Source organism: Poecile atricapillus, chromosome 28 (genome assembly GCF_030490865.1).
Source record: "Poecile atricapillus isolate bPoeAtr1 chromosome 28, bPoeAtr1.hap1, whole genome shotgun sequence".
In the NCBI taxonomy this organism is placed as follows: domain Eukaryota; kingdom Metazoa; phylum Chordata; class Aves; order Passeriformes; family Paridae; genus Poecile; species Poecile atricapillus.
In genome coordinates this window covers 268,626-294,858 of record NC_081276.1, presented here as the reverse complement: position 1 = coordinate 294,858, position 26,233 = coordinate 268,626, and positions in this window count along the sequence as shown.

Below are 26,233 nucleotides of genomic sequence, written 5' to 3'. Positions count from 1 at the left end.
AGAGTCTCCAGTGGGCTCGAGGCCACGGCCTGGTGAGATGGAGGAGATAAACAGGACAGGTAGATCAATCGTGGGCAAGAGGAAGGAGAACAAACGTCACAAATCCAATATTTAGAAAAAGAACAATCCAGAGTTAAAAGCTTTGGCTTGATGGGTTTGGCATTACAATATCAAAGCTTTTGTCAGCACTGGAAAATATTTCACCTCAAGTAGATGCTCTTTGGCAAAAATAAGAAGGTGGGGAAAAGAGATGGGAAAAAGGGAAAAAAGCAGATTTATTTTTTTTTTAATCCTGTGCAAAGAGAAAAGCACCTCAAGAGAGAGATTGCTGCGATCAAAAAGCTGTGCAGCATCATGTGTCCTCCCCAGGAGACCATGGCAAGCACAGCCCCGTCAGGAACTTGAACAGAGCAGCAGATAAATACACAGATCTTTTAAATTCCAGGCATGAATCAGGGAATGTGGTGAGTCACAGAACTGGAACAGCTCTGGGTGTGAAAGACACCGAGGCAGAGGCACAGGCAGGGGTGCAGCACTCACCTCCCACCCTGCTTTTCCACAGCCTTCACCCCAGGATGAGCAGAGCTGGTTCTCATGGTGGAAATGGTTCAAAAGGATTTGCAAGGATCCATTTCACTCACATCTCTCCTGTCCCTCTGCTTTCCCCACCTTCCACAGCTCTCCTGCAGATCTGAGCCAGCAGATTTTGGGTATGAGCTCGCAGGAGGAGACACAACAGCTGTGATCATAGAACCAGGGAATGTTTTGGCTTGGAAGGGACTTTAAAGATCATCTTGCTCCACCCCACTGCCGTGGGCAGGGACTCCTTCCACAAGATCAGGTTCCTCCAAGCCTCACTGTGCTGACCAGTCCAGCGTTCTCTTGCTGCTCTGAGCTTTCCAAAGGCAACTTCCAAAGTGGCTCAATTCAGCTCCATGGTTGTTACAGATATTAATGAAGGGAGAAAGCTGGCCTCTGAAGGCCCAGCCAATTTCCATGCCAGATCCTTGTGTTGTTTGAATATTTTAGGATCTTTATTAAATTCTTTAAGAAACAAATAAAGACATCAGGGTTGCCTTAGATCTTAGTAAAAAGATGCATGTGGTGGCCAGGCTGAGGGGAGAGAGATCCACTCGTGGCTATTCCTACCAGGAAAACAAACCAACTATTCAGATATAGCAGAGGATCTATTTAAACCCTGACTAATTTTAATTTTGAAGGTGGCCAAGGAAGCCCTTGACAACACACCCCACCAAGGCTGGTGGATCCTGAGCAGGACAGGGTAAAACAGTTCTGACATTCATCCCCTCCAAGTATCAGCTGTGGCTTCAAACCAAACTGAACAGAGCCCTTGACCCAAATTTCCAAAGGGATGGGATGGGTACGGGCCTGACAGTTCTGCTAAAAGCATGGTCTGCTCAGCCATGCAGCAAGATGCTAAACGAGGGCACAATTTCAGCTCAGATCGGGACACAAGAATTAGGGAGGACAGGGAAGGAGACTAATGCTGGAATATTTGATTTATTTAACAGCAAAGGGATGTGTTTTCTCTGCTGCTGCTGCTCAGGGACGGTGGAAGCTCTCCCAATTAGCTCCCAGCGCTTCAGCACGCTCACAGCTCTCCCTTGAGGCTCTTGCTCAGGTTATCTGGCAGGGATTTTCTGTTTTCCAGCTTGTCAGAGGTGAAAGGTGCAGGTTTTTCTCCCATCTAATGAGCTGTTTTGTGCATGTCAGCACTGGCTCCGTATTGTGTCCTCCTTCACACCTCATGGAGAGTTTCGAGATGCGACGTCTCATTCCTGCTTTGGCTTTCAGGCATTTTTAATCTCTGCACACACACAATGTGCAGCAACAGGAATCACTTTTGAAATGGGTGGGGGGAAAAGCAGATTTTCTTCTGAGAACAGATTTGCAAATGGCTCCTGTCCCCTCTCACCGTGCTGGGTCTGAGCAGCAGCATGAGAGGAGCAATGTGTGCAGCACAGGAGGGAAAACACACAAAGCCACAGGATGAGGCAGCCTTGTTACACTCACTTGCCAAAGCCAGGGTGTCCAAGTCTCACAGATAGGTTTTCTTGTTAAAATAAAAAAGAAAAAGGTGTTCTAAGTAGCTTTCCTTGTTTCAGGGCAGTATATTTGGAGTTTGAAAGACTTGAAGGGGAGCTTTGGGAAGCTGGTGGCAAAGCTGGGCATGTTCTCCCAGCTTTTGGCTGCTCATGAAGTCCAAGCCATGCTCTGAACTGAGGAGATCAGATCTGGAGGGATCTTGGGTGAGTGAATGGTTCCTTCTACAGGAGCCAACGCCACTTCCCTCTGACTTTAGGATGGGACTTGACAGGGGAAGGTTTCAAAGCAGGAATTCTCCTTGTTCTTGCTGAGTGCCCCATTCCAGATGACTGCATTTCCCTCTTGCTGCTGAAGAGCAGCTCCATGGGGATGTGTGCCCTGGCTGAATCCTGGAGCTGGGGAGGATGTGCTGGCCATGATTCTGCATCTTCCTTTGGCTCATGCCTCTGGAGCCATCCCCACTCTTGGATGTTACTGCAGAGCAGGTCAGGTTTACACAGAGTGAGGGATTTCTCCAGAGGGTCCAGGAGAGCTCAGCTGAGCTTCCCAAGAACAGCAAGGCCAGGCTGGCCAGCCTGGTCTGGTGGAAGTCGTTCCTGCCCATGGCAGGGGGTTGGAACTGTCCTGCCCAGCCCAGTCTGTGATCCCAGGTCAGCCAGGCACTGAGGGAGCCCCACAGGGCACAGCCAGTTCAGAGGCATCCACCAGGGCTGGCCAGGACTAATTCCACTTCTTGCAGCCATCCTCCTTCCAATGAACCATCTTAAACCTTCCCCACTGCGTGAAGAAGTGCTTTAGCAGGATGTACATGGGGAGCAAAAAGGGCCAGCTGCTCCCCTGCCCCTTCTTTCCTGATTTGTACCCATTCTGCACCGTACAAAACACTAACTGGAATCTCACCTGAGATGTTGAGATGTTCCTCACTGAGCCAGCAAGGACCTGGCTGTGTAGTCTTGGCTCAAATAGTCTTTGTAGTCACAAAGCCTCAGCCACTTTTCTTCTAAAGAGGTGGGATTTGTGCTTGGAATGAAGCCTGAAATTAGCCTTTTCACTGGAACGGTGGTGGATGGTCGATGCGGATCTTTCTCTGAGCTGTGGGAAGTGCTCCAATCTCCTGGCTCACGGCACCATCCCAGAATGCCTTTAAAAGCACAAAAAGTCAAACTTGGTGTTAGCAGCTCAGCTGCTTCAAATAACACAGAAGGAGATAGGGGAAGAAAATAAACAAACCCAGATTTTAACAAACATCTTCTGCTTCAAGCCCATTCTGGATTTGTTGGCAAGGTGAGTGCACTTTCCAAAAAGCCATTTCAATTTTTGAATGGTGAATTCAAATCTTGTATTTACTTGAGGGGGAAATGACAGAAAACAGGAATGGGGCAACCCCCCCCCCCCCTTAATATAAATTGAATCATCAGCCTGAAAGTAGACATCAAAATTACAATATAGCTCTTGACTTTCAGCAATTAAAAGCATTTTGTGATGACTCACTTGATTAAAACGAGATCATCCATTTAAAATGAAAATTCAGAATGAAAATTGCTTTTGTTGCACCGATTATTCTATTTTAAAACTCCTTGCTGTTATCACCCTAATAAAAAGCTGTCACTTCTTCTGTCAAGCAATTCACAACATGAGGCATTTGCATTTCTCTCCGACTTGTGTTTATTTCAGTAATTACAAATGGATTCTTTTTCCAGCCCCCCTCTCCCTCCATCCTTCTCCCCTGCCCTCTCCTTCCTCCCCAGCACAGGGTGAGCTGCTGCCCTTAGTCTGGGCACAGAGAAATCCCACACAGGGAAATTAGGAAAGGAGGGAAAATAAAAATTATCACCAGGGTCAGTGCTTTCTACCTATAAAAAGCAGCAGTGGGTTTGACCTGTGGAGCCAGGGAGGCTGAAAACCCCCAGCACCTCTGTGGCTGATAGCGAGGTGCTGCAGGAGCTTGTCCAGAGCTTGAATCAGCAACATGACAGCCACTTTGTAAGAGATTTTAGAAAATCCCACAACAAAACCCTCTTTGTGCTGGATGAAATGATAATTCCCTGCCATTAATTGAAGTTTTGATTGACTAGATTGAACAAGTAATGATAAAAGCCACTTTCACTTCAAGATCACAGGCTGGATTGTGGGTGGGTGTGAGCAAGAGAGCCAGGCTTGGGGAAGATGGGGAATAATTTCACTTCTGCTGTTAGCCTTTCCCTGTCCTGCATCAATCCCAAAGCACAAACAGGGCCAGAAGTCATCCTTCTTTTTGTCCAGCAGATAAGACTGGCCCCAGAAGCTGCTCCTGCTGTCCCCATGAGCACCACCCTCCCCTCCCAGGAGTGCTGAAGAGATTGTGGGGACTGTGGCTCACAAAATGTGAAAGGGCTGAAGTAAAGGAGTTAATTGGAAAGGATAATTAGTGAAATGGCTGCCAGTGGAGGATCAGGGTGTCCCTGGGCCAGCTGGGGTGTGCCCCCATTATCCTGCTCATCCCCAGCTCACTGCCCACTTGTCCTGGGCTCCAACCCCTCCTTGGCTTTTTCTGCTGCCCCCAGCCCTGGAGGAGCAGCTGCTCCGTGTCTGCTGTACCCATGTGCTGTCATCTGGGGGAATCCTGCTCTGATCCAGCTCAGCCTGGCCCTTGGGCAAGCGAGCAGGGAGCCAGGGGCATCTGAGGTGTAGAATACTCTCAGCACGTGCCTGTGTGTGTATTTGTGTGCTTGCCCTGATAATTGTATTTGGGATACATGGAGCTGCCTGTGTGGGTGTATAATATAGAAATAAATACATATGTTTCAAAGTTCTGCATTTTCCCATCTCAAAGCCATCTCTGGCTCACAGTTCAAGACATAAAGGCACACCAGTCTCTCTCTCAGCTTTTAATCTCTCTTTCCATAGGCAGCTGCTCTCTCTCTCCCTCTCGAACCTGACAGCGCCGTTCTGTGAGTCGCTGTTCCAGGGCCGAGGGTTTTCAATTTATCTGCACAAAGCACTTGTGCTTAATCTGGAGACTGCAGGGACGTCCTCAGCCCCTCAGCCAGGCTGTGCCAGCCTGCCCCAGCAGGGCAGCACTGCCACCTTTTTTTTCCCTTCTTCCTTTTGGATACAGTGGAGCCAAGAGCTTAAAGAAAAAAAAGAAAACCAGCCAGGTTTTCAAGGACAGTGTGCTATTGGTAACCCTTTTCTCTCTTTCAATGTATTTTGCCCTAATATTTTGAATTCCCAAGCATAGAATAACTCTTCTCTCTCACCTATTCTTTATTCTGTGGCTGTGGCCCTCGGGGATGTGCTTTAGTGCTGGGTTCACAGAGCTGGTTTAAAGGTTGGGCTCAATGCTCAGAGGGCTTTTCTGACCTTAATGATTCTCTGTGAATCTCCTGGGTGCAGGCTCGTGACCAGGGCTGAGACCTCAGCCTGGGCTTCATCTGAGCCACCTCTGAGCTGCAGGAGAAATCCTCACTCTTTGCTCAGAAGGCTCCTGTCCCTTCTGAGCTTCTCCCAAACCACCTCCGTTCCTCAGGTTCTGAGGCTTCCTCCCAGGCACCACCAGCCACTGCAGGTTTGGGATGAGCCAGATCTGAACACTGAAACACAGGAGAAAAATTCCCTGAGGCTCTTTGGTGATTTACAGCACCTACGTTTTCATTTCAACAGGAAAAAATGTGCTGAATTTGGAGGAAAAGCTCTCTTTGGGGTATTTTTTTTTTCTGATTTGCTGGGTGCACATGTCTCAGTGATGGAAATAAGAAATAGCAATAAAAATACCATCTGAGTCGTACCTGTCCAGGTTAATAACCATGTTGAAGGAGGCAGACACAGCAGAGGCACTGCTCTGACTTGTGTTTTGGGAAACAGGAGCACACAGTGGTGTTTTCTTACAGCAAACAAAACCAAGAGGTAAGGAACTGGTGAGGAGGATGAAGGGGCCACTGAGCAGGGTGTGATTAATCTGCAACCTGCTTAATCGGCCTCAGGATAACTGAGAGTTGTCTCTGGATAATTGAGATCAATGGAGTATCATTAGACCCTGCTTTAAAGAGCACTGCCTTCAAACACTGAGGGAAGCAAGAGCAACCAGGGGAGTGAGGACGGCCTGGGAGCAGGGGGAGGATGCTGAGCAGCCACAGGGAAATGGCCCTTGAGCTGCACTGGTGCTCATTGATGCTCGGGAGAAGGTGACTCGTGGTGATTTTGTTCAAGGTCAGGACCTGTGACTTTCCAAGCACCTGATCTCTGCTAGGGGGATATTTGGGAAAGTTGATTCTCTTGCTGAACAAGGCTGTAATTCATGCCCATGCTGAGAGGACACTGCAGTTCAGACCTGCTGATGAGTGTGAGCTGCGTGTCCCATGCTCAAGGAGTGCAGAAATCTTTTAATGCTTCCAGCTCCAGAGATGTTCTGCCCAGAGCAGCTGGGGCTGCCCCTGATCCCTGGCAGTGCCCAGGCCAGGCTGGATGGGGCTGGGAGCTCCTGGGACACTGAGAGTTGTCCCTGCCATGGCAGGGGAGGAACTGGATGGGCTTTAAGGTCTCTTCTCACCCAAACCAGCCCAGGATTTTATGAAAGCTACCCCTGATGGGAACTTCAAAACTTCACCTCAGTTTTGCAGGCACTTATCTCCAGGTTGTGCCTGTCCTCTGAAGGAGGTTGGTTCATTCCCATGAAGGATTTGATTCCCTTCTGCCTAAACTGTCTGAAAAGAGAAAATGTGTCCAATAGTTTTTGATTTTTTTTACCCCACTGTGCTGATGAGGTCAGGGAAAGAAGGTTGTTAATTCCAGAGTTTATAAGAGGAAGCTTTTAGCCATTGGTTTCTGTCCAAGTCCTGGCACAAGAATCAAATACCCAGAAAACAAGACCCCAGTGAGGGAGAAAAGTGTCATTTCAGATCAGGGCAAATCCAAGTGCTGGTAGGCACAAACAAAAGGCGATTTGGCAGCCGTTGACCACGAAGGCTTTTTCTTTCTTCCCTTCCCCAGTGGCTATGGAAACCGTGTTGTTTGTCTGCCTTCCTGAGCAAGGTGGGAATGCAGAGCTCCCCAGGGAAAAAATCCAGCCAAGACCAGACTTGGGGTCTCTAAAGAGGGGCTGGGGGCTGCGGGGTCAGGCAGGGAGCAGGACAGAGACCCACAGTGGGAGTTCTCCTGGGGACAGGGGCAGCTGCTCTGTGTCCCTGATGATTCTCTGGTGGCCACAAAACGGTGATCATCCATCTACCCTGCCCGTGGCTAGGGGGAGGAATGAAATGACCCAGAGCACTCTGTGATTTTCCCTGATCTGAGCCTGTGGCCACACTGCTGGTGCTCACCAGGCAGATCATCTCCCTTCCCCATTTGATTAATTTTAGTGACTAAACTGGAGATTTTTATGTCTGATTTTTAGTATCTGTTGTCAGCTTCCTTTGGCTCTGGGTGCTTGGGTTTTTTAAACCCAAAAGCCCTTTACAAACTGCTTTCACAATCTCTCATCTATTGAGGATTTTTTTCAATGCAAATCCCTGGACTCCAGAAGCTGTGGTTTGAAAAAGGAAAGGTAACTGTCATGAGATTTGAGCCGCTGGGCTCAGGGATGGGCGTGAGAAGTTTGAGGTTTACAGATGAAATATCAGGGAAGCTGCCACGGCTTCAGGGTGGTTTCTAAAGCGTTGTTCAGGATCAGGGTGTTTACAGCAGAGATGTGTGAGGAATTGCTCTCTGATTCACAAAACAATGGTCTGGGACCAGCCCTTCTCTCGCCCTCTGCAGTGCAGGTTACGAGAGGCTCCTTCCAGCCCCTGCACAAGCCCTTGCTGCAAAGGAAGTCGTTTCCCAGCTCTTTTGAGTGGTTTGCAAAGGTTAATGAATAAGGAATCAATTAATGCTTTCCTAGCCTTGCACTTTTTATTTTCATTTAAAGCCTTCCCTTTTTGAAGATTAGTTTAATGTTAAGAATGATCTGGGTTTGCTGAGAGCTAATTAAATGTGGCAGCAGCTCTCCCCAGCCTGTTCTGGCTCCCCAGGTTACAGCGAGGATCCCTCCAGCAGCTGCTGGGGCAGCACGGGGGGCTCCGGACCCCCCACCCTGTGCAGGGCAGCCCCCCAAGCCCTTGGGGTTTGTTTGCACGGCTCTTCCTCGGTGCTTGAGGAGCGCTGGGGCACCAGGAGTTGGACAGGATTAACCCCCATGAGTTCAGAGGAGCCAGGAGCAGGTTTCTTTCGTGTCTCAAGAGACATCCAGCCTGAGGCACCCAAAGGAGAACCTGGGCATTTCCTCAGAAAGACAGAAAGCAGGAGCATCACAGGGCTGCAGGAGAAGTTGGTCACTTGCAGCTGGATCCCGATTCTGCCACACCTGGGCTCAGTCCCATCGCAGCTCAACGGGACTCCAGCAATCGCAGCTCACTTGGGCATCTTGAATTCCCATTTTCCCTTAATGTAAGCACTGCTTTACCAGAATATCTCCCCATCTGGGAGAGTCTGAAGTCATCACAATCTTCTGTGAACCCAAACCCAAAGCCATCGAATGCACAGGCAGGACCTACTGAGCTCAGCACACTCGGCTGAGCCATTAATCCGGCCCATTTTACAGGACCAACCTTGAAATAAAACACTCAGCACACATTAGCACTGGTGTCAGTAGCAGCACCAGAAAACTCAGAGGTTTGCCCTGGTGGCAGTATTTAATCAAGAAAATGCTTTAATCTGCCCTTCTGCATTGGAAACCCATCACACCTGGGCAGCTCCTTTTGGTCTGCACTGCTTGGCCGAGATTTTTGTCTGATTTATTACAGCAGTCCCCCTGTTACCAAAGAGCTGGAGCAGAAACACCCATCAAGGGTTTAAGAGCCTAAAATGGGTGTTAATTAGCCCAGCAGGGAAGGCACAGTTTCAATGAGGTTTGCCTTTAAACTATTATTAAGTTTGACAATGTAAAGAGATAAATTTGGTATTTAATCCTAGCTGCACCTAATCAAATAGATTATGGTTGTTACCCGTACTCAAAACGTAAATAATCTTTAACTTCACGGGGTTTTTATGGAAAAGGGATCGTGCTGATACTTGTGACAAAGCCCTGCTGGCCTCTCTCGTCCCCTGCTCAGCCTCCACTGCCGGGTCCCCTCAAATGCTCCGGGTTTGGGAAGAGGGAGGGATGGAGGGGCCAGGGCAGGGTTCTGGTGCTGAAGGATTTTGGCTTCTGCTGTCCCTGGGCTCCTCCAGCTGGTTCTGCACCAGCCTCCACTGCAAGCGTGCTCTAGTCTGGCTACAGTGGGGCAGATCTCAGGGTATTTTTAAGGAAAAAGTCTATTCTAATGATATTTTTAAAAAGTGAGAGAGGAGAAAAAAACCCCAGATGCCTAAACCCAGATGAACCTTGCCAAATATTCCCTTTCTATTTCAAAACTCTGCATAAGGACCACATCTCTATCCAGCCTGCAAGGAAATTCTCAGCTTGAGCATTGTGTCAGAAGGAAAATCCACTTTTCTAAAGCTCTATTCCTTTTCTTTTCCTTTTTCTCCTTTCCCCCCCTCCATGTTAATCTAATCACCTTGCACAGGAAAGTCAGGGAAAAAAAGCAATGGGAATTTACATGCAGTAGGATTTTCACTGGGACTTTCAGATATTTACAATACCTCAAGGAATAAAGAAAACCATTTTGGATTATGGACTTGGAAACCAGGCTGTGCACTGTGTGTGTGTGTGCATGTGTATAGGCACTGAGGTATTAGCCACAGACCCAGAAAAAGAGCCCACAACAAATTTATCTTTACAACTCTTAAATTATCTTTCAGTTGACACTTATTAACCTCCTGCCAAACTCATTATCTACGTGAATAAAGCCGAAGCTATCGAACAGAAATGGCTCATAAGGCTGCTGCCCATGCTTGGGAAAATTTGATTGTGAACAGGCAAGCTGAAACAAGGTTTTATGCATTATTTTTATTTCTCTAAGAAGCTAAATCCTAGACCTTGCTGAAAGGGCCTCCCAGCACGACACAAGCAGAGAGTGCAACCGGCCAAATTACCATAGAGAGAGCTGTGAAAGCCAGGCAGGGGAAGCACATTCTGCTCTGATTTACACTTTCATGTCTCGGAGCAAGGAGTCCTTCTATCCCCTTTCAGGCTGAGCTTGTTGCTGTGAGTTTTCTTGGGCTGGTACACGACATTCAGAGATCAGGAGTGGAGGGGATTTTGTTTGCTAACAAGGACAGTTTGGGTTTGGGATTTGCAGCCTTTGTGAAAGGGGAATATCTATTACTTTGTAACTATCAATTCATCAATGGAAATAGTCATTTCCTTTAGCCAAAGAGCATAGCCTCAAGGATTTAACTCTGGTTCTGGACCAGCATTTTCCATCCTGCTCTGACACTTACCTTCTGGATGACTTCAGGGGAAAAAGCACATTACAGATGTTTCAATACAGTTCCCACTAAGGGCACAATGAGTGTTAATGCCTATACAGACCAAGAAATGGAGGTTTTTAGGAAAGAGTTTTGTTGTTAAAGGAAAGAAGGGATTTGCATACCCCAAGCTTCTGGAGAGGCAAAAATCCCCTCACTCAGCAGCTGCTTGTTGAGACTTGGTACATGATGGCTCCAAATTAATCGAATAAACAAGGCATCTCTGCGCAAAGAGCAATTAGAGGCAGCCAAGTCCTGCTCCTTTCCCCAGCTGCCTCTGTGACAGGTTAAAACCCCTTCCCTGTGCAGCTTCTGGAGCCTGCTAAGCACAGCTCAGGGCTGACAGCCAGGCTGAGATTTCCCTGGTAAGGCAGCGGCCAATTAACCCGATGGAAGGAGGGAGATGGATCAGACAGGGCTTCTGCAGGGGCAGGCAAGGCCTTTTCAGGTGAGGGAGAGGAGCAGAGAGAGAGATGCAGAGAATTCAGAGGTCCACAAAGCCCCACTTTGTGCGAACACAAAGGGGACACTGTCACAGCTGTCCCTACAGAAAACAGCACGTGAGACTCCTGGTCTGAGATTTCCTATTTCTGGTTCTCAAAACACCATCCCCTCCCCAAGACACATCCAAGCTGTGATTCCCAGGCTAGTGGGTACGGCTGTTTAATCCACAAAATCCCATCACTGTGTGTGTGGGATCAGCCACGCTTCAGGGTCTGTGCTCACATTTTGGATGTGCTCGCATGTGCCGGACCTGGCAGCGCCTCCAGAGCGTCACAGACAAGCTGGGCATGCACAGAAGGGGACACACGCTGCCTGCAGGCAGTGGAAGGAGCAGAGGAGCAGAGACAGGAGCATGGTCACCCCTGGGGACCCAGGGACTGCTCTGGTGTGGCTGACGGGCTGGCAGCGCTGCCACGCTCACGGCAGAAGCTGCAAACGCAGCCTAATTGTGTGTGGCCAATCTGCACGACTGCATCCTCTCATTCCCATCTGGCATGTGCGAGCCACGCAGAAAATGTGTTTCATCTGTGAGCTGAAAAGGCTGTGCATGTCCTGCAAGGGCAGTTAATGAAGTGATGCTGGGAAGGAGAAGCCATCCCCATGCTGAACCCCTCAGTGAGTCAGAAAAATGTGTTCAGAGCATCTGCAAAGCCAGGAGGAAATCAAGCCCCTTCTGAAGCAACTGGCTTTCAGGCTGAGCCAGGGTTTTTGGATTTCCCCTTGTTAGGCTCTAAATTACTTCCTTCATTTTCCCCATCACTCCTGGCATCATCTCCAGCCCCAGGGCCACAGGCACGGGCTAATCCTCCGCCAGCTCCGTGTCTGCCGGACTTCAGAGGCACAGATAGACTCGAGCAGAGCGAGGCATCATCCCTCACATCTGCTGGAGACAGCTGTCAGCAAGGCTGATCATCCTCTGCCTGCTTGCCTCTGGGAAGGGCTGCTCCTTCCTCAGTGCCACCAAAGGGAATGGAGACAATTGCTGAGGGTGGAGGGAGCTGGGCAGGAGGATCAGAGCCTGGTACCTCAGGGCTGGGCCCTTCCTCCTGCCTGTGCCCCCCACAGCCAAGTGGGAGCTGGCAGGGTGGCAGGGGCCGGGTGTTTGTTGTGATCCCCAGGCTGGGTGCTGTGCACTGTCCCGAACAGCCCAGGGTGCTGTGACAGTGGGGACATGGGGCATGGCAAGAGGGAGCCACAGGAGCTGCTCCTGCTGAAAGCAGAGCAGCAGGGCACCTGCTGAGCCCTGCCCTGTGTCCATCCATGCAGAGGAGAGCTCTGCCCTGAGCTGAACTTTGCTGGAGACACATGAGAGATTGCAGTGTTTAATTCATGGCCCTCTGCTTCTATTTCTGGCCGGGCTGTGTGAGGGAGGCACCTCTCAGCCACCACTTCCCGTGTCCTCTGCGTGCTGAGGGCAGCCTTGCTGGCCAGCTTTGGGGTGATTTGGGGCCACAGAAGCAGAGACAAGGGCAGAGTCCTGTTGGGAAGGGCCACCCTGCTGCAGAGGGGCTGCAGCTCCAGGCTGGGCTCTGTGGCCCCACCGCAGACCTGTCTGAGCACTCTGAACATCTCCACGTGTTCATCCTGTTGTGCTGGGCACTGATCCCCATTTTAAAGGCAGGAAAACTGAGACTCAGAGGTGTCAAGGTCATATACAAGTATAAATTTGAGTTCAGGCTCCCCTGAGTGGGAGGTAAGGCTGGAGATCAGCCTTTATGGGTCAAATCCTGTTCGCAGCCTGGGCTCAGCCTCGTAGGGTGTTTGTAAGGGGACACAGCCACTGCTGCATCTACCCCTCCTCCCCAGACAGTTCCTCATCCACGGGATTATTCTCCAGACAGAGCAACCTGCACAAGGGCAGGTAATTCATGGCTGCAGATGGGCTCTTGCATCACTCTAACCTACAGCACTGCAGTCCCTCCCTCCTGCCATTGGCTTCTGCAGGAGTTTCCTGGGCCAAGGCAAGCTGCAAGATAAAGATATATGAAGATATAGATATAGATATAGATATAGATATATAGATATTTTGCTCTCCTTTTCTCTTCTGCAAGCTGCTGGAGAACAAAGTCATTGGCATAGAATAAATAGGGAGCTCACTGGGCATCCTCTGGCTGCGCTGAATCCCCCTGCAGTCCCTGCTGTTTCCAATTTGTAGCCCGTATTTGAATTTCCTGCCCCACTGTTCCCTTCCTGCTCTCGTAAAAGGCTCTGTCCCGCCCGAGCAGCAGCTGCCGTTTCCAGCCAGGTCGTGATGAAGATACTTTGGCTCTCGTTGGGGTTCCAGCCGCAGGAGCCTGCTGCTGCTGCTGCTGCTGCTGCTGCCACCAAAGGACAAAGTTGCTTCTCCTGCTTTTATCCTTTCTCTCCCCCCATCCTCTTTAACTGCAGGATTGTTTTTATTGTTTTTGTTTTTATTTTTATATACAAACCCTGCATCCTGTTCTGTTAGAGGTGGAGGGATGGAAATGTTTGCAAAGCAGAAACTGTACTAGAACCGCTCATAAAGCATCCTTGTGCCTCCTGGGCTGGTGGAAAGCAAGAACACGCCTGGTTTAAGAGCAGAATAACGCTCTTGCATCCTTCCTCCCCACCACATGACACAGGATCTGTGCCGAGAGGAAAACCTCACCTCGCTGCAGCCTTGAAGTGCTCAGTGGATTGGTTTGGCAGGCACAAGTCCGGGAGGGGAGCGAGGGGAAAACGCGAGCAGGAGCAGCCTCGCAGTGAGGAGGAAGGCGAGGATGGAGCATCCTCTGCCCTGCAGCTCCCTCCGCTTCATTTCTGCCGCACCACGGGAGCACAGCTGAGCCCCCGGGCTCCAGGGGAAGAGATGGCACAGAAAGTCTCCAGACGAGACCGCTCCGAAGGGGAAGCTCCCGGAGGAGTAACTCCCTTCCCTTCCCTTCCCTTCCCTTCCCTTCCCTTCCCTTCCCTTCCCTTCCCTTCCCTTCCCTTCCCTTCCCTTCCCTTCCCTTCCCTTCCCTTCCCTTCCCTTCCCTTCCCTTCCCTTCCCTTCCCTTCCCTTCCCTTCCCTTCCCTTCCCTTCCCTTCCCTTCCCTTCCCTTCCCTTCCCTTCCCTTCCCTTCCCTTCCCTTCCCTTCCCTTCCCTTCCCTTCCCTTCCCTTCCCTTCCCTTCCCTTCCCTTCCCTTCCCTTCCCTTCCCTTCCCTTCCCTTCCCTTCCCTTCCCTTCCCTTCCCTTCCCTTCCCTTCCCTTCCCTTCCCTTCCCTTCCCTTCCCTTCCCTTCCCCTGGCGGGTCGGCAGGAGGGTGCTGTGGATCCCTGGCCCCGGTGCTCAGATCCCTGCGGGTTTGCTCTGCCCTCGGGGAGGGGAGCACACACCAAAGCCAAAGGATCTGGCTGGGCTGGCTCAGCATGCAGCGTCAGAATACAGGTGAATATTTTCCTGGTTCCATCCCAGATCCTCTGGACTCTCTTCATCTTAAACTGATGGACAGGCATCAGTGAATACCCTCTCTTCCTTCTTTCTTCTGCTGGCTCATGAGTAAATTCAATAAAATTGTGGGAGATTTGTTAGGATTAAGGTCAAATAAAAAGGGAAAAGGCAATTGGATTTGTTTTGTGATTGATTATAGAGGTATTTATTAACAGCCAACAGGATAACTGTCAAAATGATTCTATATCAACAAAAAGAACCCCCAGCAGATGAGTCAAATGTTTTCAGAATTGTGGGAACAAGATTAAGATTAAATCAAATACAATTGATGTGGCAAATAAAGATGCCAATGTTAACAGCTACCATATAATTTCAACTGGTCAATCACTATTTATTTATGTATATAAATGTATTATGCTTTTTTTTTTTTTCACTTTTTAAGGCGTCTCTGCCAATTGCAAATGCTGTCAGTGCCTTGGGTTAGAAGTTGAGTCATTGTGTCTGTTCAGCATCTGATACGAGTCAAACACAGGGAGCAAGGAAGAGGCCCCAGTGTCACAGGGAAGGACCACAGAACCTGGGAGAGCTGCAGCTCTGGTTGCTGCCAGGTGAACCTGGGGCAAGGACTTACCTGTTTCTTGACAAAATTTCCCCCATGTTCTGTTTGTTTTTAAGAGAGTGTTTTGAACTTGCTGAGTGGAACAGAGTTTGGGGGACCCCTGGAAGCCTGGGGCTGTGCCAGCTCCTGTACCCACAGCAGCCCATCCCCAGAGTGATTTCCCCTCTGGCAGCTCCCAAAAAGCACATTCCTGGTGGCAAGAGCTGGCCACACAGGGTGCAGAGCCTTGGACAGCCCAGCCCTCCCTCCCCCAGGCTCTTCTGCTCCTCCTCCTTCCATCTGAGCGGCTCCCATTAGTACAGAGCCATTAAAATTCAAGGTCAGATTTGATTCTGTATTGATCATTACCAGGCAAATTAAAGACATCTTTCTTCTCTTCCTCTTGTGTTACAGTGCCAAGAGGCTTCCCATTGTTTGCTTTCAGAGGAGGCTGCTGCTGCCTGTGTCTCCTTGGATGGGATCTGCTCCAGCCACCAAGGCTTCATGTTTCCTGGTAAAGAGAGATTCTCCAGGTTTTAACAAAAGCAAAAGTGACTCTATGTTTGAAAGACTGTGAAGGCTGCTGGTTAAGATCTCTGGACTGTAGCTGAATGCAGGAATCCCTATCAGAAAGGATAAGTGCAGCATCAGGCCTGTGACAGCTCTCTCCTGTGCAGGGTTTTGGCTCTTCCCAAGCACAGTGTGGGACACCTTGAGACTGAGATTTTACCTTCTCCTCTCTCCATTCAACCTAAAATAAGCAGCAGCCCCCACCTTCCTTCCCAGTGCTTCAGCCCAGGCAGGTCTCAGGCTCCGGTGCCTGCAGGGGATCCCATCCCTGGGCATTTGCAGGGCTGGAGCACATCAAAGCCAGACCTGCAACTGGCAGCTGCTGCCCCAGGCAGTGCAGGCACACAGGAAAACACTGTTCCTTGGCCTGGATCAAGCCCAAAGCACTGTCTGCTGTTCTGGGTGTTCAGCTGATGGGTCTCAGCTCTGTTCTCCCAGGCTGTGTCTCCCCTCCCTGCCTGATGCTGCTTTTGAAGCTGCCCTCTCCCTGAGCCAAGCTCTGGATGACAAATGCCAGCTTTGACCTTACAGGGAGCACTTGGAGGGGAGTCTTGACGCCAATGGGAGATGTCACCCCAGGACAGAGATCAAAAGAGAAACTCTCTGACAAGTCCCTTTGTAAAGCATCAGGACAGCATCTTCCAAATTATTTCTGTTTATACTTTGCCAGTGACTCATGCGTTCTGTCCTGTAGGTTACTCTAAAAACAGGAATAATTACACTGCTAATTATCATTTGAATTATTCATTTTGTTCCCTTCTTCCTTTCTCCTGGAAGAGGGAGATGCATTGTCAGTTGTGGCTGTCTTTGTACAGCGTGATTAGATCCTCTCTTGTGCAGTGACGGGAGAGATCTCATCAAAATCTGCTTCCAAAAATGGAACCAGGAAGGGAAATTTCACAGGTTTCAACAAGTGAAACACCTCTCCCCTCCAGCGATGTAAATATGCACCTACATCTCCGCATGGGCACACACATATGCACACACACCTTAACCAAGCACAAAAACACATCCATCCCCTTCATCAAAACAAACCCCTTTCCTCAGCTGAAGGAGAAAGCAGGCTCTAATGAGACTGGGAGCATGTGGCACATGTGTTTGTGTGTGTTTTCCTAATTATCGCCTTTCAAGTAAGATTAAACATCTCTCAAAGCTGGACATCTTTCCAATAGGTGAATGAACTCCAGGGCTGATGGCAACATGAAAAATTTTCCCTGTCACAGGCAGACAAACAAATTGTGGGTTTTTTATTTTTTTTCCTTAGGAAAAACATTGCAGTGAAATTGCCATTCTCTTGTTGTTGCCAGAAGTGCTGTGAAGGGAGCCCAGCGTTGTTCTCACTCAGGCTGGGGGCAAATCAGGACAGAGTCCAAAGATGGCTGTGACACGAAGGAGGTGTGAAGCTCGTTTGAAAGGTAACTTTGGCATCTGATTCTTGCTCCCAGATGGAAGATCTCAAGGTCAGGGCCCTGCTGTGTGGATTCAGCACGGGCTGAGGATGGAGCTGTTGGGTCTGAGTAGCTCAGACTGGAGGTGTTCCTGAAAGATGCTCACCTGGAGGATGTGCTGGGGACAAACCCCGTGTCATCCCTCTTTTCCCTTCTGCAAGGAACCTGGCCACTTGGGGTGAGATGTGGGGCAAAGCAGCCCTGAGCCAAGGCCCCTCTGCCCTGTCCCTTGCTCCATGACCCTTTCAGGAGCACAGTCCTTGTCCAAAGGCCCAGCTGGGGTTGAACAGCCCTGAGACCTCAGGAGCTCCTCTGCTGCTACAGCTGAGCAGCGCTGGGGCTGCTGATCCCCAGCACCTTCTGTCCTGCCTGTGCAGAGCAGCCCCTTCCCCTCCCTCGTGCCCAGCACAAGCAGCAGCCCCTGGTGCCCCTGTGCAGGGAGGGATGAGCATCAGCAGCCACAGCACAGATCCCCAATCCACCCCAGGATATCCATTAACTCCAACAGGCTTGTTCCTTTATCAAGGATTCCTTAAGAAGATCTGGCTGCCTGGGAGCGAGTGTGCTTCAGACAATGTGTCTGCACTTCACAGCTTTATTTGTTTAACAGGTCTGATAACAGCGCTGCCTATTGCACTGAGATGCCCCATTCAGGCAACAGGTTCGTTCCTTTATCATGCATCAATCTAAACTGATTTCACCCCGGAGACTCTAGAAAAAAGGTGCACAGTCAGGTTATTCCTCTAACAGCTTTATGTTGATATCAGGTCATTGTTTCACTGTATTTAAATTATCAGAAAAAAAGGACACAGTGTCTCTCTCTCTTTCTCTCCCATTATCCTTTGCTGAAACAAAGACAGAGGAATGTATCAGGGAAAGGATTTATCAAAGCCAACAGTCCAATAGTTTTATTTCCTTCTTGTCAGACACAGGGCCCTTATTCAGCTCTTTTATAGGAACCCTGGATTTGCCAGTCTGGATCAAACCCAATCTCTGTCTGTGACAGCAGCCAGTTTTGTTGGCTTCCATGGTAGCACACAAATCCCCTGAGCTGGGGTGCTGGTGGCACCCCAGCCAGGCAGCAGGAATCCTTCCCACCTCAGGAAGGTGTAGGCAGTGCACTGGAGCAATGAGGTTTATGTCCTTTCTGGAGATTTTAATGCCCATTGATCCAGCGCCTTTGCCTTGTGCTTTTGTTTACTTCATAGGAAAGCAAATAAATCCCATCAAGGTGGCTAAAAGGCCATTATTCTGATTCCAAAACAGCTTGTGCAAACACTGCTCTGGTGCTGCAAGATGGACAACAGGCTTGTGGGACGTTTGATCTTTCCCACTGTGATCACTGAATATTTTAACTACCTTCACGTATGGGCAAACATTAACGGGTTTGGTTTGACTTTGCCTTTGGCCCAAACAGAATTCTGAGAGCAGGCACGCCAGGCTTCACAGGGAAGTGATATCAGGCCCTCTTGCCCCAGGGCAACTGACCTGGTTTAAAATGCACCTTCCCTTCCCCTGCCCGCCCCACCTGCAGCTCCTGCCAGCAGGATGCCAGGGAGACACTCCCAGGGGATGCAGAGGAGCAGCAACCACCTGTCCACCTGTCCACCTGCCCACCTGTCCATCTGTCCATCTGTCCATCTGTCCGTCTGTCCGTCTGTCCGTCTGTCTTCAGCCTTTCAGCTCTCCACAACATCCCCTGACCCCCAGCTCACTCCACAGAGCCTGGAGGAGCAATGTGGACCCAGCTGGAAGCAGGGAGAGGAGCAGCAAACCCCTCAGAGCAAAACAGCCATGAAGGGAAGGGCAGCAGGGACAGCGGGGAGAGAGAAGGAGGGAGAGCACCGAGCAGATGGCTGGGGGAGAGATGGTGGAAGAGGAGAGAAGCAGACAGATGGAGGACAGAGAGGAGTGGGGTGAGTGACATAAGCAATTCTCTATGCTTGTTCATATTTAATCAAGAATTTGCTGCTGCTACTATTTGCATTTTGGCATTATTTGCTTTAGAGGAGCACCTAATCCCTGCCAGGGGCCAGGCCCCAGAGATGTGCTGTGCTCGGGGAGCTGGTCCTGCCCCCACAAGCTGTGCCCCAGGGCCAGGGGCCTCTCTCCACTGGAACAGGGCAAGGATCAGCCTGGGCTCCCATCCAGCATCAGGGTGGAAGGCAAGGAGAGGGAACTGGGGTGGCCCCTGTCCCTGCTCTGGGCTGTGCTGGGGCACTTGTTGGGGGTGACTCCTCCAGCCTTTCCAAGCCCTGGATGAATTTCTGAGTCTCCCTGAGCTCCTTCAGCCTCGGCATGGGGAGGAGGCAGTAAACTGAGCTCACTGCGAGGTGTCCCTGGTCACCAAGGGCGTGACAAAGCCATCTAAGAAGGGATCCCGGGACCTGGGATCGCTGCTCATGCTGTGGAGGGAATGAGGTTAAAGGGAGAAACACTCAGCAGAAAATGTGTGGTTTTCTATCCAGCAAAGGACTCTGATTTTTAAACAGAAATTCCAGCTTTTTCAGAGTTCCACATAAGCCATAATGTCTTGCCACTTTGACACATCTCTAGCTGATGATGCCTTAGACCAGTTCTAGGAGGAATAATAAGAGTAATCATTATTATTTGTCACATCTAATCCAGCCTTATATCCTGTGGGATCTCAGAGCTTGTTAGCAGAGCACAGGGCTAATTCTGCTCATCTCTGCCACCTGCGCCCTGCTCCTAAAGGCAGGGTTTAAAGTACTTGCTGTAAGCCTTTAGTATTCTGGATAAGAATACAAAAACAGACTTAGCTCCTGGAGTGTCTTCCATTGCAAATGGGAAACTGAGGCACAATAACTTGCCTCTAGGGGAAACTGTGGTAGAATTAATTACCGGTCTAGTTTTGCATCTTCCTGGAGTTAATGTTGCCTGGTACTTTATCAAAAGGAAAAGAAAAAAAAGTAAAAAAAAAAAGTAGGGAGAAGGTAAGGAAATAAAAAGGGAGGATGGACTTTCCAAAATGAAGCTTGAGTACAATGGATTTTGCATAACAGTAAGATGAAACCACCCTCTCCTCTTGTTTTTAAAATATGTTTTAAAGCAATCCTCTAATTTCTGGGTGACAAAGACAAAAGCATCTGAAAACCTCTCCAGTTTTCTCTAGCGCCAATATTTTTTTTTAATTGTAATTATGAAACTGTCCCATTATCATATTGTGATGTGGAGCCTTTCAAGTAATGAGAAATTCAAGTGAAGTCTTGATTACCTCCCTTGAGAACAAAATGTGATGGCGAGGACAGAGAAAGGGGGAAGGGAAGACGCAGACAAGTTTTATAATAATAAAATAAAGAAAAAAATTAATCACGGATCCTTTAGTGTTAATACAAATGCTTTATGACTCACCTCAATCATTTCACATTATTTAATAACAGAAAGCCATTATTTCCTGGGAGAATTAGGATAAAGATTCTTGGGGGGAGGGGGTTGTGTGTGGGTTTTGTGTGGTTTCAGGGTTTTTTTTCCAATAACTAAAAATTGGGCTTTAGGTGTAGTTAGAGCAAAAGGAGTGCACACAAAGGTGTGAGGCAGGGAGATGTTTTAACCCCTCACAGCCATCACCCTTCTTGAGCTAACTGTGCTGCCAGGGATGGGGTCTGTGTGTGGCCCAGGAACAGGGGGTGCTGGTCCCCAGGGCACAGGAGAACACCCCAAAGGATGTCTGGTGGCAGCTCAGCCCTGGCTCTGGCCATGCCTCGGGGGTGGCTTTGCAGGAGCAGGGGGTTCAATGTCCCAGCTGCTGGTACCTGAGCTGTGACATTTGCCAGCTGGGCAGGGCAGGTGGGCAGGGCAGGGGCTGGCCCTCCATGGGGCACTTCTGGCTCCCCCTCTGAGTCACTCGGTCTCCTTTTGAGCTGACCTGGCATCTGCCTCCCAGGCTTTCATCTTGCTTTCTCTCTGGCATGTAACTGTTCAGTGAGGGCTGGGGAAAGATCCTGCCAGACTGAGGGCATCCTGAGGACGCCTTGCCAGTGTCTGTTTACCTGAGCACTGTAATTGCTCAAGCTGTTTGCTACTCAAGGAGTTGAGAAAGTGTCAGAGGCAAACAGGACACCCAATTTTCAGTGGAAAGTTAACTTTTCCGATTGCCATTGAAAGCTTGGTTCTTTTGACCTAATTTCACACTCCAAGGGTTAACTGCTCTCTGTGGTACAGCAGCCCTCCAGTGAGTGCAGCCAGACAATGCCATTTAAGTGAATATTCCTAGCCTACAGAAGTCCTGGAGATAGCTCCATCTTGCTCACAGTAGGTGTTACATTAGCTGCTCAAACCATATTCCAGTAAATTAGAGCTGGGCTGATTTAGACAATCACTGGGTCATTCTTTCCTCCAATTCCCCATCTCACACAGAGATAACAGCAGCTGGGGGAAGCAGGGCGGTGGACGAATAGCAGTTTGCTTGTTTATTAGGGGTTAGATGCAGTCTTGAGTCTGTGATTTGCAGTACACGACTGATACCAGCAACAAAAGCCTCAAAGTTAAATGATGTGGTATTTGTTTCAGGTCTAATAAAGACACTTAAACAAGCGCCAGGCACTTTCTTCCTCAGAGGCAAGTCAATGCATTAAAATGCCTTTATAAACCAAAATGAAACATACGGTGAGCAGGAATTTAGAGGTGGGGGCTGGTCAGTCCCCATGTGTCAGCGTGGCCAGAGCCCCAGATTAGGGGTCAGACCCTCTAAGCCCATGGTGTTTGCTGGGCAGCTCCAGATGTTTGTCTTCCTCCTCAAGCTGTCATAAAGCTTTTCAGAGGTTTTCTACCTCACCTAGTACCAGAGGAACCCGATTTCCATTTGGCCTCTGAATACAACAATAAACTGCTGCTATTGGGATGATCTGACCTGCTTGTGTCAGCTAGTGAGTAAGCAAGAGAGCTTACAACCCTTCTGCAGCCCTTTTATGTGCTTTGCTTTTTTCTTCAGTCAGAAGCGTGCACTATGTTCTTTAGGAACTGGGTGAAGTGATATCAGAGAAGTGTTGTACCAAGGAGTTCTGCAGGTGTTCAGAGGCCTTTTTTGGCCCAGTTTCAGCCTCCAGTCCAACAAATATTAAGCAAATGTTTAAACAGAACTCTCCTTCAGTGTCTGTGATTGAGTAGATTTCTTGGAGCTGGGCTGCCCCAGAGCCATAGAGTGGCTGATGCTGCTCCCCAAGGCAGCCAAGCCATGACCTCTTTTTCTCACATTGTAATATCCCTGGCAATGTAAAAATGCAGCATAAATGCTCTGAAAAGCAGTGACTGCAGGTGTGCAAGAGCTTCAAGGGATTAAGAAGTGGGAGGAAGCAGCAGAAGACAGGAGCCAAGGTGAAGTATAAGTGCCTGTAATTTAAAGGGGAAAAGGCTGTTTTCTTAGCTTGGGAGGATTGGTTGCTGCTTGCCTTGGTTTTTTTCAGCTCTGGCATGAAATGCTGTATTTCAGAAGGTGTGTCCAAGGCAGGGAAGTGCTCGAAGCTTCAGCATACAAATAGAAGGGGCACCACAGAGAGAATTATTTATCTCTGCTATTCCCATTGCTCTCTTTAAAACTCACTGTAATGATGTTGCTGTGACCCAGGCCTCTGTAATATGTGCCTCAGGTAACACAGATTGATATATAAATACCTGAGTTTATTACGCTTGAAAGACCTTTTGAAAACTCAGGGGGAGAGAGAAATTGTGGGATCTAATCTACTGTCCCTGAGGGAGAAAATTAGTCCATGGGTAGTGCTAAACGATACAGCAGCATTTGGATGCTGCGGGAAGAGAGTGTTGTTTATGAAGTGGGTCAGTTCTGTCCTGGAGAGAACACTGAGGCAAACTGGAATTCAGTTCTGGAGCTCCATTTCCAGGCTTGCCACCCTCTTGAAATGGCACAGGCTCTCCTTGAGCCCTCGTTGTGTTTAGGTGGCCCTGGACTGGCTGCAGCCTGCAATAAGCCCTGGTGTCAAGTGATGAACATTTCCTCTGGGACCAGGTAATCTGAGAGCAGTGGAGACTACACATCAGCAGGTGCAGAATCACACAAAGGTCTTACTAGGAATGATGTAAAAGCCCCTCACCTCCCTACCTGCCTGTGCTCTAGGCACTTTCCAGTGTTCAAGGCAGAGGCTGAAGGTTCCTCCCTGCTGCCTTACACTGTCCTGCAGAACACACTGAATGCAATGAGTGTGACAGTTCTCTGTAGCTGCCTGTTCTGCCTGGCTCTGGTGACCTCAGCTGGTCTGATAAATTTTTCTCACATGTTAAATCATGTTGCACCCATGATTATAAAGGTTTTTGCTACTACCAAGTCGCAAAGTTCTGAAGGACTCATTTTTTAGCAATGTTTAAAAATGACAAACATGATCATGTGGTTTCCTTTCGAGTAACAACAGTTACCCCAGGGACTGGTTGGACTATGAGACCTCCTTCTCTGTTACTCATCAGCTTGCATGGCTGCTCACACGCTTGTAAAATCCTCCTGTTCTGAGCTGCTGGCAATTCCCACTCTGTTTGTTTTAGCACAGCAGAGGCCTGAGTTCCAGGGCATGGTGGATGAAGAGCCATGTGCTGCTTCCAGAGCTCCTCTGAAACTGGGAGCTCTCACTTGTGAGTCTGCTCACTGCAGCTGCAGAAGTTATCCAGTGGAAAATCTCATTCCCTGGGGCTTTGTAGGAACGGGAGCTCCAGTGGCAGCAGCTCCCTGTGTGCTGAGCCCTGCTGGCCCCAGGGCACTCTGCTGATGCTCACAGGGGCATTCGTGGCTTCACAGCAGCACCGAGTAGGGACCAGACCTCTCAGCAGAACTTGGAAGCACAGATGTAGCCAGAACTGCATTAACTGTTTTTAAAAGTGCTCTTTAACATAGGACATAATTACCATGAAACTCATTGCCACAGGAAGCCCCTGAGGCCAGGCACTGAACCAGAGTCACCCAAGACATGGGCACTGCTCCAAAATGGCAAGTATATATAAAAATAAGATGATAAATTTTGCTGCAGGTTTATTAAACCACACATTTAGTCCAGTCTCTTCCTGGTAGAGCCCAGGATGGTACTTAGTGTGAGGAGGAGAATGAGCAGACAGACGTTGGATCTGATGCAGTTTGGCAGCCCCTCCAAGGGAAGTGTGTTTGACACAGACCTGATCTCCTCGTGCCTGTGGCTGGCTCAGTGTCACGGCTCTGTCACTGCCTCCCCACACTGTGGCAAAGAAATCTTCATAGTTTGTGAACAATAAAAGTGGGAGCACAAAGTTGAAACCAGTTTTGTTCCCCCTAAAGAGGAATACATTTCCCAGATCATTACATTTTTGGTTCATGTGCTGAGGGTTTCTCTCCCTGGGAAGTTTTTACAGTAGATTGAATCTGATCATTGAAAAACTCATCTGGAAAACAGGTTAGATGCAAGAATAAAATGCCTCCCTCCACTCCTGCTTCTCTCTTCTTTCTTCTTTGTACACCCAGAGAGAAAAAAACCATGGTAGATTTAGCAGGTTTTAATTATCATTTACTGCCTGGGTGAAATCTCAAGCCTCCCTTCCTGGGTTCATCTCTAAAGAATTGGTCTTAACTTCTCATTACCTGTTTGAGGTGAGTGGGTGATTGAGGCATGTCTTTTCCCACAGAAGTTGCGAGCTCCTCTCATTTCTCCTGAGTTTCTGCCTCGGTGTTGGAAGGTTGATGGGCCTCCTTTTAATAGCTGGATTTTTCTTTGGTTATGAATTGAGAACCTGAATTTATGTGTTCCTTCCTCTGTGCTTATCTTTCAAGAGAGTAAAATATCCACAGAGACTGGAAGATTCCCATGTAGGAATACAAGAGTGGAATGATGTTGCTGCAGCAGGAGTGCTGCTGGTGGGAGGAAAGAGGAGCCATGGCTCTGAGCCCTCAGCTTTCAGCTCACTGCTTGCAATTGGAAATAATAACAGAATAGCAACAGAAAATATCTCCTCCTGTGCAGATGCTGCCAGCTCTAGCAAGGGCTCCACTTCAGCCCCTGACCAGCCCTGGTTTATGGCACAGCAGGAGCCAGTTCCAGTGGCAGTGTTGGCAGGTTTGTCACCCCAGAGCAGGAGAGAAACCCTGCCCAGCAGACAAGTGGCACCAGCAAGTGGCACTGGGGGCAGCTCTGCTTTGTGGGCAGCTTCCCATTAGGAAATGAGATGAGCTCACAGTCTTGTTCCAGCTCTCAGTTCTTCCCAGCCTGGACTGCAGCTGAACTGGAAGAAGGCTCTTCCATACTTCAGTAGCCTGCTCTGCTGGATTGTCCTCAGCAACAGCCTTTCATGTTCATGTACAGGAGCAGATGCTGAACAGGTGACAACTGGGGATTGTTCGAGTTGTCAGTGTAAACAATGTGCTGAGCAGAGGTGAATAGGTGAACAACGAGGTGTTTAATCCTTCTGGCCACCATGGAGCCCTGCAAAGGCACTGAGTAGGAGAAATGGGAGTTTCAGCTAAGCATGGATACTGTTCCTGCAAGGTGAATCTCAAGAACCCCATAGTGTTGTTCACTTTAAACCAGCAAAAGCTAATGTTACAAATGAAAATTATTAAATTTGCACCTGGATATACAAATCAGGATTCCTGAGAGCTAGGAGATATCAGATACCTTATCAGGAGACAGTGGTGGCAGGCTGAGACCCCAACATGCCGCTGGTGTAGGTGCCAGCTGCCAAACCAGTGTGGGTTTGGCTGTCAGCTGTGAGCCCTGGTGGGAGGACAAGTCCCCTTACCTGGCTGAGCATGCTGAGCCATGTTCCTGGAAGTCAAAATCAATTGTGACCCCTGATGGGGTCTATGCTGAATTGTGGCTGTGCATGTAGGAGCTTGTCCCTGTCCAAAGGGTGTTGTGGGGCAGAGATGAGGCTTTAATGGCCAAGCAGCAGGGAGGAAGGTGAATCAGACCTTGCAGGGAGCTGTTGAAAGTTGCTGGCACACAAAGCCAGGCCCAGCCTGCACCAAAATGCTCTGAAAGAGTCCTGGAGGATGGGTAGAGTTAATGTGAAAGCTGCCCTGTCAGTGCCTGCTTTTACTCCCTGCACTGCAAACACTTGTTCTGGTTATAAATGGATCCATGAAGAATTTATTTCTTTTGCTGTTTCTGGGTTCTGTATTCCTCTGCTTGTATTTTCGAGCACAGAGGGATATCACTCTTGCTTTGTGCTTTGCTGTCCATCTCCTTCCTGTGCACTTTTTCTTTCTCTCCTACAGCAGAGGCATTTAGGCATCCATAAAACTCCCATAAAATTTTCTCTCCCACCACTTTTGCAGGAGCAGAAAAATGTCTGCTTCA